Below are 11,546 nucleotides of genomic sequence, written 5' to 3' on the forward strand. Positions count from 1 at the left end.
TTAATAGGAAATAAGTTTAGACTTGATTCAACAAGCCCCCATATCTGACGGTAAATTACAAAATGACCTGAATGAGTGATTTAGCCGATCAGGTCCTTTACCAGCAACATTAGCAATACCACATTGTAAAGAACTGAAAACTGAAAAATACATCGATAAACACCGAAAACTGTAAACAAAATAATAATAATAAGTATATATGTATATATGTGTGTGTGTGTGTGTGTGTGTGTGCACTACAAGACAAAAAAACAATAAACTATTCATTAGATCTCTCCAAACAGCTCAAACCATTTCATTCTTACTTTTATTGCTGAACAATTCTTCTGAGGGCCTAATTTCTTTAATTACCTTATTATCTTCAAATGTTTTCAATAACGGAGGAATTAAGGTCCTCACAGGTACAGTAATAAAAGAAGTGTGTTTGTGTCATATGTGTTGTACAGAAGAGCTTTCATTCTTGCCCGTCTGCCTCTTTCAAGGCGTGACCAAGCAAAAGGCATTTGTGCCTTTTTATAGCCTTGTGTTTGAGAAAACGATTGTCTAAGAAAATCTATTTTAACGCTGGACAGAGGACTGCTAACGGTAAACTCTGCTAATGGGTTATGGCTCAGTAAGTTCAGAGAGAAATGCTCAGGAAGGGGAACTTCAGATAGCTGGGTGAGACGGTGGAGAGCTCATTGAAAGCGTCTGAGCCAGCTTCCTCTGCCGGCTGCCCAGAACAATACTTCCCCTCTTAACTGGCCGGTCACTTCAGCCTGAAATAATGAGCTGCTCACCCGCTTCTTCTATTGAAACACAGCGGAACATGGAGAAAGGAACTCTTCCAACAAGGAAAATGTAAAAAAATAAATGGGACATCCAGCAGTCTGGATTACAAGAGGGAGAGAAAAAGAGGGAGTCCTCCTGTGGTTTTGTATTAGGGGAAGTGTAATTACTCTGGCTTTAAGTGGAATGATAACAATTTCTCCTCACAGTATATAGTGTGTTGATTTAATGTAATATTATTCAACCTAACACTGCAATTATGGGGAAAGCAACTATGTTTCCAGTACTACAAGAACACAACAATTAGGTATCTTTATACAAAATAGGATTTTTCAGTTTCAGTCAGACGGCAACCTCTGGTTTTCAAAAGTGAAGCTAATGCTGACGGGTCTTATACTTGCATTCTTTCTAAAAGCCAGCAGGGCGGCGACTCCTGTGGTGGCTAAAAGACGTCTGATTGTATAGAATTCTATGAGAAAATGACTCTCCTTCTCACTTGATTTATTAACTCGGTGAACATGAATTTATGGTCTCAATTGCCAGCTTCAAGTCGTCTTGTTCATTTAGTAAATTATGGTCCAATTTAGAGTACAGCAGACGGTAAAGTATAGTGTATGCTTTAGTGCGTGGCTACCTTGTGATTGACAGCTCGATACCACGGCAGAGATGATGCAATACATATTCACAAAAGATTTTGCAGACTAAAACACTTGTGTTGGGACTTTGCTTAGATTTAGTTTGAGCTTGGCGACCAGAAATTACATTTAAACGAGTAGGAAGCACCAGATGGAGTATTCATTTTACTGTAAGGTCTTTTGACAACAAATATAATAAATTATTTTGAAAGAGAAAAATAAGTAATTTAGCCATTAATATCATTATTATCATTGACATTATTAATACATTTAGTTTTTTTTTTTAGTTTTTTATGTCTTTATTTTTATATTGGTTTTCAAATTATCAACATTGTGTTTTAGTAAAAACATGTTTTACATCTTATGGTTTAAGTAAAAAAAAAAAGAAGAAAAGTAGAGTGCAACGTTTTTTTTCCCCCACTTCCCCAAATGAGTGTTATCAAAGCTGAAGGTCATGTGAAAATTGCAGATAATTAAACTGAAACACAGTTTAATGACTCGTCAGACAATAACTCACGCGCCTCCGCACCGCCAGGAGGGTGAAGTTCAGAGCCCTGAAGAGCGGAGGATCTAGTTTCTCTCTTGCGTCAGAGTGGGGTTTTTTTGGACACTGTGGCTCGAACATGTTCCCCTCCTCAGCCAGTGGAGCCTTTCTCTTTGAAGACACTTGACATGTTTTCATCAGCAGTTGCTCATTACGAGTTGCATACGGAACAAAACATGATTTCTGCCAAGCGAAACATTCTCTTTCATATCGCAGTCATGTTCTTCCCATTTACAGAAGCAGCGTTTGATCATTGCAGAGATTGGGGTCATGTTGTGAGATTTAACATTCAGCCCCTTATTAATACACTTGTATTTTTCGACAATGCGATACGAGGACATTTGCATTTAAAACATATATTATCTTTTTATCTCATTCAATTGTTAATATTTGCTGCTGACACACATTTTTAAAACACTTACTACACTCATAGCTTTTGGGTGATGCAACTCCTGCCTGTTTACAGTATGATCCTCCTTCAATGACACAGGTAATTATATAATAAAGATTATGTCAATTCTGTGTTATCCGACAACAGAATAGGATCCTGATGAGAACGCCCACGTCATTGCGCTCATTGACACAGATTCATTGGTGGCCCTGTAGTGCGCGCCCGTTGTATTGTCATAATTTATGCGGTTGAAAACCTGGTTAGTCAACAAAGGCAAGATACACGGCTTCTGTTTTTCAGAACATATTCTTAGGCTCATAGAAGATGGCACTAAGAATTGCTGACGGCCCACAGTGTGATAACGCCGTTGACGTTATTAACATTTAGGTCATAAATAAACTGTTGTCCAAAAACTGGTCAAACAACATGAAGCTGCCATTTATTTCCTGGCCCAGTCTTGCATCCTCACAAATTCATCTCTTATAACTGCAACCCATAATCTGTCTCTTTTTTTTTTTTTTCTGAATAAGTGTCTAATAAAATATAATTTGCCACATTTATCATGGCTTTGCTGTCTCTGACAAAAGGGTATTTTAGTCAAGTCAAGATGGGTAAAACAGTGTCTCAGCAATGCTGGAGTAGGGATCACAGTGTATGGACCCTGGTCATCAGGACATCACGCGTTGGTTTGTGGATTTTGGTTCGAAGCCTCTTGCGATTTGGCCGTCGCCATCTTGAATTATACGGCCGTCGCCATCTTGGCTTATGCAACCAGGGAACTGAAGTTACCATATTTGGACTGCGGCAGAGTGACGTAGAGACGTCGTATACGGCTCTGCCAGCGACCTGTCAATCACAGTAAGCCCACCCTAAAGCACAATCCGCTGTATGGTCTACTTCACTAAATAAATGGGACCAACATGTACTCGATGAACATCGTGCTGTATTGTAGAAGACCATGCAATCGAGACCATAAACTCATGTTTACCATGTTTATTGAGGTGATACATTAAGTGAGAAGTAGACTCATTTTCCCATTGACTTCCATACAATCTGACTTCTTTTCGCAAACAGAGGAGTCGCCCCCTGCTGGCCAGTAGAGTAAATGCAAGTTTAAAAAAAACTTCTGCATTGGCTCCAGCCGCCTGGTTTAGAGGCAGACTAAAACAACAGACTGCAATGATTGATGTCTTCAAATTGTATTCTGTGAAGATATTGTTTTATTCATTCTCAGCTGTAAACATACTAATCAATCACAACTCTGTAGCCCTTAGAGTTGGTAAGGGAGAGCAGACGCTACACAAAGTGCTGAAGCAGATATAATTAATATCTTATCATCAACAATGGGTTTTTATATCATCAACGGATTACATGACTATTACTACTCACCACCAAACGATGCACGTAAAGTTAGCAGCTAGCTAATATGGACATATGAGAGGGAGAGAGAGAGTTTGTAGACTAATTGGGTACATTGCCAGCAATCCAGCAGCAAGCAAGGAATTTGTTTTGCAGTTTGAAGCTTCTGCGCAGAGAGGACTATGTTTACTGAACGCTGTGCAGACGTCAGCTGAAAGCTGTCAGAGGGCAAATCTGCCTCCATCATTCAGGAGTCCAGACATCAACTTGATCCAGCCTAAACACGTCAACTCTATCTTCATCCAGTCGGTCAAAGAACTACAAAAAAACCCCGTGATAAATCCAGATATTCACCGGTGACTGTTTTGATGACGATCAACCTCAACTTGACTCAAAAGTTGATCAACGCATCATTCGAATTCATCCGAAAATTAAACCTGTTGTAAAAGTCATTTTATTGACGCAGTGGGGACTGTCACCACTTCCTGTCTTCTCAGAGCTTGCTTTCAGGAAGGGTCTTTCAAATGCGGAAACTACTTAGCAGCGTGGAATTCCCAGTTAGTCTGTCCATTTCCCAGCCGACGTGACCCCGGCTCCTATCTGGAAGACGTCCAAAAACAATACTGTTTCCTTCTTTGTTTTTTTTTCCACCACTCCTCCTCCCTCCCCCCACCCCCACCAAAGCTCACATGTTTAGTTTTCCAGTTTTTTCAGTATGCATGCAGCGTAATTCAAAGCCATAACACAGAACAACACAAACACTGGGCGTTTATCTGATCATGCCGAGCTTTGGACAGCATCTTTTTATATTATTTTTTTTGTTGCATTGTGCAGTATTCAGGCTGCAGATACAGTTCGAGTGGCACCATCTGCCAGTAGACGGAGAAGCCACGATCAGCATATTCACTTCAGCTACCTATCTGACAGAGCAGGTGGAGGCTTAGCGAATGCATCCCAACTAAGAAGTCCTGCCAGTGGCCACCAGTGGTGCACATGATCCTATCTAGGTGCTGTGATATCAAATGCCAACTGGCCATAGAACATCTGGAGATGCAGCAGCAAGGATGATAAATCAATGTTAACTAGCCTCAGTTTCAGTGGAATATCAATGACATGAAGAAGAAGCTTTGGCGAACGACCATCTGTCTCAGTAGCTTTCTCTACCTGCCAGCTACTATAGCTGAATGTATTTTTTATTCAGACACACTGGCTTTTATAAATACATGCATGAGTTGTTTTTCAAACATCTGCTATCAAGCCGCATGGCATGTTGACAGAGTCCCACTTAAATCTGATACTTTTAGGTCAATTATAACTGCATCCTCCTCCATGATCGCACTTTTATCACACCGTGAACATGTTTGGTAAGCAATTTAGAGCTTCTCTTTCTTCTTAGAATAATTACAGAGGGCAGCCAGATATATAAAAAAAAAAAAAAAAAAAAAAAAAAAAGTTTCATAATTTTTCCAAAGAAAATCTCTGCAGGATGCTAATACGTTTGCACTCGCTGCCACTGAAACAAATGCGCCGGCAGCAAGGCAAGCGATGCCTCCGCAGGACGTTGGCAGACGCGCGGGTAATTGGGTACATTGCCAGCAATCCAGCAGCAAAAGCTGTTATATAGGAACTAATCAGGGAAACTATACTCCACTCATGTGCCTTCACTTATTCTGTAATATGGCTGCCCTGGGAGACAAAAGGGTGAGTGGGAACAGCAGGTTGATGAGGTGCCAGTAAACAAGACAGAAATGTGACATTGGTGTGATGAGGGTGCTGCTGTCTTTTCCATATTTATCATATCATTTATTAAATGAGCCAACAGGTCTGTCAACATGTTCTCTTCAAGGAACAAAGCACAGTGATGAATGCTGCAGTGAGATGTTTAACTTGAAAGGAAAAGAGCACGCAGGAAAGTAACACGTATCAATAACATCATCATGTCAGTTTTTTTTTTTGTCTTTCCATTACAACAATGTAAATAAATGGTTGCTAGCTTTTTAAGTGCTGGGGCTTTTTTGGGGGGGGGGGGGGGGGGGGGGACAGGTGAGGAATATTCAGAGTCAGGCCTGTTGAAAGTGTCCAGGCAAGCATCATCTGTTGAGAGCGCTGCCTGCTTGGCAACACTCGAGTGTGGAAATCTTGGCTGAGCTCTTCTCAGAAATAACTTGCGAATGAGGAATCGTTAGAATAGCACGGAGAGTCCAACGCTGGCTGCTGCATGATCACAATGGCAATACTGGACGTGCAGATGTTTAGCAGGCACAATACCTACCGTGTTCCTCAACTTAGTTTGAGCATGCTAGCATGCTAAACAAAGCACAGCTGAGGCTGACGGGTGTGCCGTTCGTTTTGTGGGTATTTAGCAGGCGGCAACCTCCGGTGGAACTGGAAACGGACATCAGGGGGCGATTGAAAACATGAGTTTGGTCTAAATCACTAGTTTCAAGTTTTCTTCAATACTGCATGACGTTCATTTAGTAAATGATGTAAAATAGACGATAAAGCCGGGTGTGCTTCAGGACGTGGCTAACTTGTTATTGACAGGTTGACATGGTGTTGTCTGGTCTGGGAGTTCAGTTTTTTTTTTTTTTGTCTCTGGACTTTAACTTTTGACTTTTCAGTTTGTGAAAGTTATTAAAATATTTTTGTTTGCGTTAAAATGTCTTATTTACTCCGCTCCATCCCTCTCGTGTCACTTCTGGTTGCGTGAAACCAAGATGGCGACGGCCAGAATGCCAAACCTGAGGCTTCAAAACATCAAACCACAAACTAATGGGTGACGTCACAATGACTCCGTCCAGTTAGTCTGTGGTATTTAGTCCTAAATGAATGATTTGGACAAATTGAGATGTTGACCTGATGATAGACAAACCAACATTGCCAGCACTAGCTGCTCGCTGCAAGTGTAGCTAAAAATCAGATTCGGGATCCAAAAGCCCTTTTCTGGAGGAAGCCGGGCCTAATGTGGGTCTCATCAATCTTATGTTCATAATCTTTTGTTTCAGCACATTTGGTTATAGCTCCAAGCTCCGCTAAAGCCAGTGAAAGAACTGCAGGGAGAGGTAAAGGTTAATCAACTTTGTTTGGTCCATTCAGATTGTTTACATAGTTGTGCAAGCGTTTCATTTCCAGGAGTTAAGTAAGTATCATATTAACATTAAATGAAATGAGACGGTAAACCCGACATCATAGTCTCTTTAGATCTACTTAATATTATGTGGAAAGGTTGGGTTCACTGCAGACATTCTGTTAGTAAAAGGGCTTCATGATGAAATCCATAGAATAACCTTTTTCTCTCTCTTTGTCACACACTAGCTTTTCTCCACACTCCACAAGCGATTCCCTTGCATGCGTTACTCAGGGAATAACTAACTTCTCATGGAAAATGAATGAAAATGGGTTTGGCTGCAGATTGTGTATGTCGGAGCTTCCCAGCTCGACTGCGTCTATACAACAGCTTGCTACTGGCCTGCGGGGAGTCCAACAGGAGTTTAGAGAGAATCCATGTGCAGGATGGTTTGTGTCTTTAGCTTGGTTCATAAAGATGAGCTGTGAGCGGTGCTGGTAGCGGAGACAAGAGCTCAAACGGCACAAGGAGCGTCAGATCTTTCTAATTGCTATGCAGCACAGAGTTTGGGGGGGAAAAAAAAAAAGCTGGTATCTAATTAAAATTACAGCTAACCTTGAGTAAAAAAAAAAAAGGAATGTGAATATTGTGGAATAAACAGAGAAAGTGGCCTCCAGAGCTTCTTCTCAATCTTGCTGGCTTGAATTTCAAGGTCTATTATTGCATTGACAGTCAGTGACACAGCTTATATTGTCAAACACATGAATGCCTCCTTAGGGTGCTTTGTACAAAACACAGAGAATAAATGCAAAAATTAGAATAACTAAAATAAAGGTTGTGACATCTCCTGCTATGTGCGATTGGAGCTTATCAGTATTTGGCTGCAGATTATCCAGACAAATTCAATCTGAGCTGACAGCAAAGGTAAAATCTGACGTTTTGAAGCTCCGTCCTGCACTGGCTGCAGATTAAAGTTGAAGTCACCACATTCCGCGGTCTGCTTGGCTGATATTTGGGGTTTTCAAAAGACCTCGGTGGATCTGTTGACTGGTATCGGTTGTGTCACTATGCCACAAGCAAAGCAATGAAAGGAAGCATGCACACCAAGGTTGTGGAAGCAGCATTTTCTGCCATGTCTTGCAATGCTTATATGGAACTGTGGGAAAATATGGAATCCTTTTTGCAGCAGCAGTTCAATCTGTGAAGACATTTGGGGAAATGGAGCTTCAAATTAAGATCTGGAAATTCTCCCTTTCACTTTGCTAGAAGAGTTCTACCAACGCTCTCCCGGTTCCTGTTTCCGTCCTTGTTTTTATGAAAGATGCCGTAGACATTGTTAGCCCCACTATCTGTAATTCTACATCTTTGTCTGAGTTAAATTGTACAGCGTTTGAGACGTACATCATAACATGTTCATGTCTTCTGATGATTTGCAGAAGACATGAATCGTCTCTGAAATCCTCCCACTTGGGTTGGAAGGTTAAACCTAATGTAATCCTTTCGTGGCTGCGCTCACAGAAAAGCTCTTGGAAATCTTCGAAGCAAGACAAAGTGTCCTCACATTAAGAGTGGAGGTGGTGGGAAAGGTAGCTAACTTAGTGAGCGCAATGACGGCGTCACGGTACGCCATCTTCAAGTGGAGGTGTAGGAAGCCACGGGACGCATTGCACCGCGGTTCAACTGGTTTTAAAAACCCGCTCATGGCCATTGAACGCCAACGTGAAAAGTCCGCCCACACGGCAACCGGCGCTCTGCTTCCTTTAACATGTTCAGCACTGCAGGCTGTCTAGAGCTGCTGTGACTCACTGTTAGAACTAAACACTTTCTGTTTGGTGGAAAAAAAAAAGGTGATCAAACTGAGTAAAATAATGGAAAAAAAAATACATAGTTCAGATCACAAAAAAAAAGTGACTTCGCACTGATTTAAAACACCAGGATGCATGCACCTATTCAATGACATCATATTAGTGACACATTTTGGCACATGTTGCATTGTTCCATTTTTTTTATTTTTTTTATGCCTTGTTCTTAAAGGTGTTAAATAGGACATTCAGAGCACTAATATAGCAGCAACAATAGTCATGTCTGAGCAGAGAATGAAGTTACTCTGCTGCTGTGTGTGTGTGTGTGTGTGTGTGTGTGTGTGTGTGTGTGTGTGTGTGTGTGTGTGTGTTGTTATCTGAGCTTCTCCTTGCTTTGTTGACATAGCCGTTAACCTTTAACTCATCCAGACTGATCAGGTTAAGTACTAACATGCACTTTGTTAAGCCTACAAGACAATACCCAGGGTGCATTGGGGGGTTTTCTTCATGGGATTTTCCTTTCAGGAAGTTTGAAGCTGAAAAATCTCTCTGACATTTTGAACTGCTTGTGATGGAGTTTTCATAAATAATCAGAATATTGAATGTGGTTTGGTTTCAGAAGGCTTAAAGAGGAACAGAGTTATGTAAATCCCCCAATTCACCAAAACACTGGTGATCTCTCTGATCTGGTTTTACGAAGACTGAACTGCAGAATAATCAAGACCTTTGATAATTTCACATCTATGTTATATGTTAACATGTATTTATTCCATTATTTCACTCAAATGAATACAAATGCGTGCAGATGATACTGTTACTGTAAGGACGTCTCTCTCAGCCATTTGGTGGAGGCTCATTTCTAAAAAGAGGAGTTGTTTTTATGAGAATGAGAGCATTAAAGGGTTCACGTGGTTCTGCATTTGAACTTGATTTTCTCAGAATACCAATGATGGATTACAAAAACCTAACGTTATTCATTTTCACATGCTGGCTTTCACGGTTCTAAATTCCACATTAAATGCTTTAAAGCGGGTAGAGAGTGTCAGTATTTGCTGTTTGGGGGCTTTTCATCGTTTAATTGTGAGGAACTGTAACGGCGACGGTCAACAAACTTTCCACGTTGCCACATAACGAGCTCCACTGGTGTCCGACAACAAGACACAGAGTCATGTGTGGAAATGCTGTGCTCCCAGGAATACTGGGAATCCTACGCATCACTTGATGAGCCACAACATTTGTCACATGTGGGGTTATATTTTTGATCTAATGGATACAGAATTGGGGAAATCACATCCGTCTTTTATCATCAGTGAGCCCCGAACTCTGGCTTCCCCTCTGAGGCGAGAGCAGTCTTGGCTACATGCCTACAAAAACCACTGTGGGTTTACTTTCATCAACAAAAAAATGTATTTCCAATGAACGAGTTCTGTGAGAAAATGACATGCTGGAAATGATGTCTTAAGATGCATCAGACAAATTTCAAATTAATCACAAAGTGAAGATGCAACAAAGACGATTTTCGCGTCACTACTGAGCGAGATAAGGCAGGTTCACCTAATCTCCCCGAAGGTGAAAGCACGTGACACATCAAAACATATAAGCTAAAAACGGGTTGTCCTTTTTGATATCTTTTGCCCTAAAGCATCAAAGACTGGCTGGGCTGATCATTTTTAATTCAAACAGTGTCTTCTCAGATGATTTCTAGGTTTTGATGTCAGTAAAAGTCAAATACGTGCCTCGTCCTGGTCTCACCTCGACTTATTTTTTGGAATCATTGTTCCGTAGAAATGTTATAATCTCATGCAGTCTCTTCTATCGTGAGAGAGCAGCATTGGATGCCTCACACCAGACATGGTCCCTGGGTGATACTGTCACAGCAGTGATGACAGAGGGCATAGCGATGAAAACCAGTGTGTGGTCTCACTGCTCTCTCTCTCTCTCTCTCTCTCTCTCTCTCTCTCTCTCTCTCTCTCTCTCTCTCGTTCACCCTGGAGACCGCTGACCAACCAGCATGTGACCTAAATCGCTTTCACAAGAGCACCGATACTGTTACCGTCACTTTTGATTCTAATTGTGAGTTCTTCATCCATCAAAGTATCCGTCTTATTTTCTAGTATGAGCAACGCTGTTAACTTTACTTTAGCAAACATGTAATGTGATCAATTTGAAGAATAGGACACATTTACCAAGTCACTTACTCACACGACTACATCACATGAATAATCCTAGCAGGAAGACAGGAAGACAGGTTGACAGGAAGACAGACTGCTGATTTCTTTTTTTTTTTTGGTGGGGGGGGGGGGGGGGGGGATAAATCTGTTATTTTTAAATCTTGTGTTGCTGCTTTCTCTTCCACTAGCTATTATCCTATGAAAGCACAATCTATTATTTTTGACAACTTCTAAATACAGAAGTTGGAATGACTTGTAAGAGGAAACCAATAGAGAATTGTGTATAGTTCAGTAGTTAAGTAGTATGCTTGCTGTTTGAACCCCTAATAAAAAAGAAATAAAAGTCATGTAACACCATATAAAATGACTTGGCACATGAAATATTAATTTTTAATATTTCAAATTTTTTATGAATTAATGTTCTGTTCGTTTTAATTAAAGGGACAAAAGTCAAAAAGTTTGGTAAACCCCTGGTCTAGGATCTGCTCTTAGCCAAGCTAAAGGGTTGCTGCAGCTCTCTTTGGTGTAATTATTTAACAATGTGAGAAATTTGATAAATCACTTTTATTAGGAGTAAAAGTCCAAAAACGTCACTTACAGCAGTTTGATAATGGGTTCACAGCAGCCGTGTGCTTCAGTGTTTGTCCAGCAGATGTCAGCAGAGTCGCACCTCTCCGTGTCGCCTGAAATCAGTGTCACATACCTCACAATCGTGCAGCAGCTCTCATTAAAGCGCCTCTCCTCACTCCCCCTTTTATATAACGACAGTCTGTCGACCGTAATCAGTATTTCAACGTTCAAAAAGCAAT

The sequence above is a fragment of the Cebidichthys violaceus genome, unplaced genomic scaffold (assembly GCF_023349555.1).
Source record: "Cebidichthys violaceus isolate CVI_PGR_0920_01 unplaced genomic scaffold, fCebVio1.0.p SCAF_8, whole genome shotgun sequence".
NCBI lineage: Eukaryota > Metazoa > Chordata > Actinopteri > Perciformes > Stichaeidae > Cebidichthys > Cebidichthys violaceus.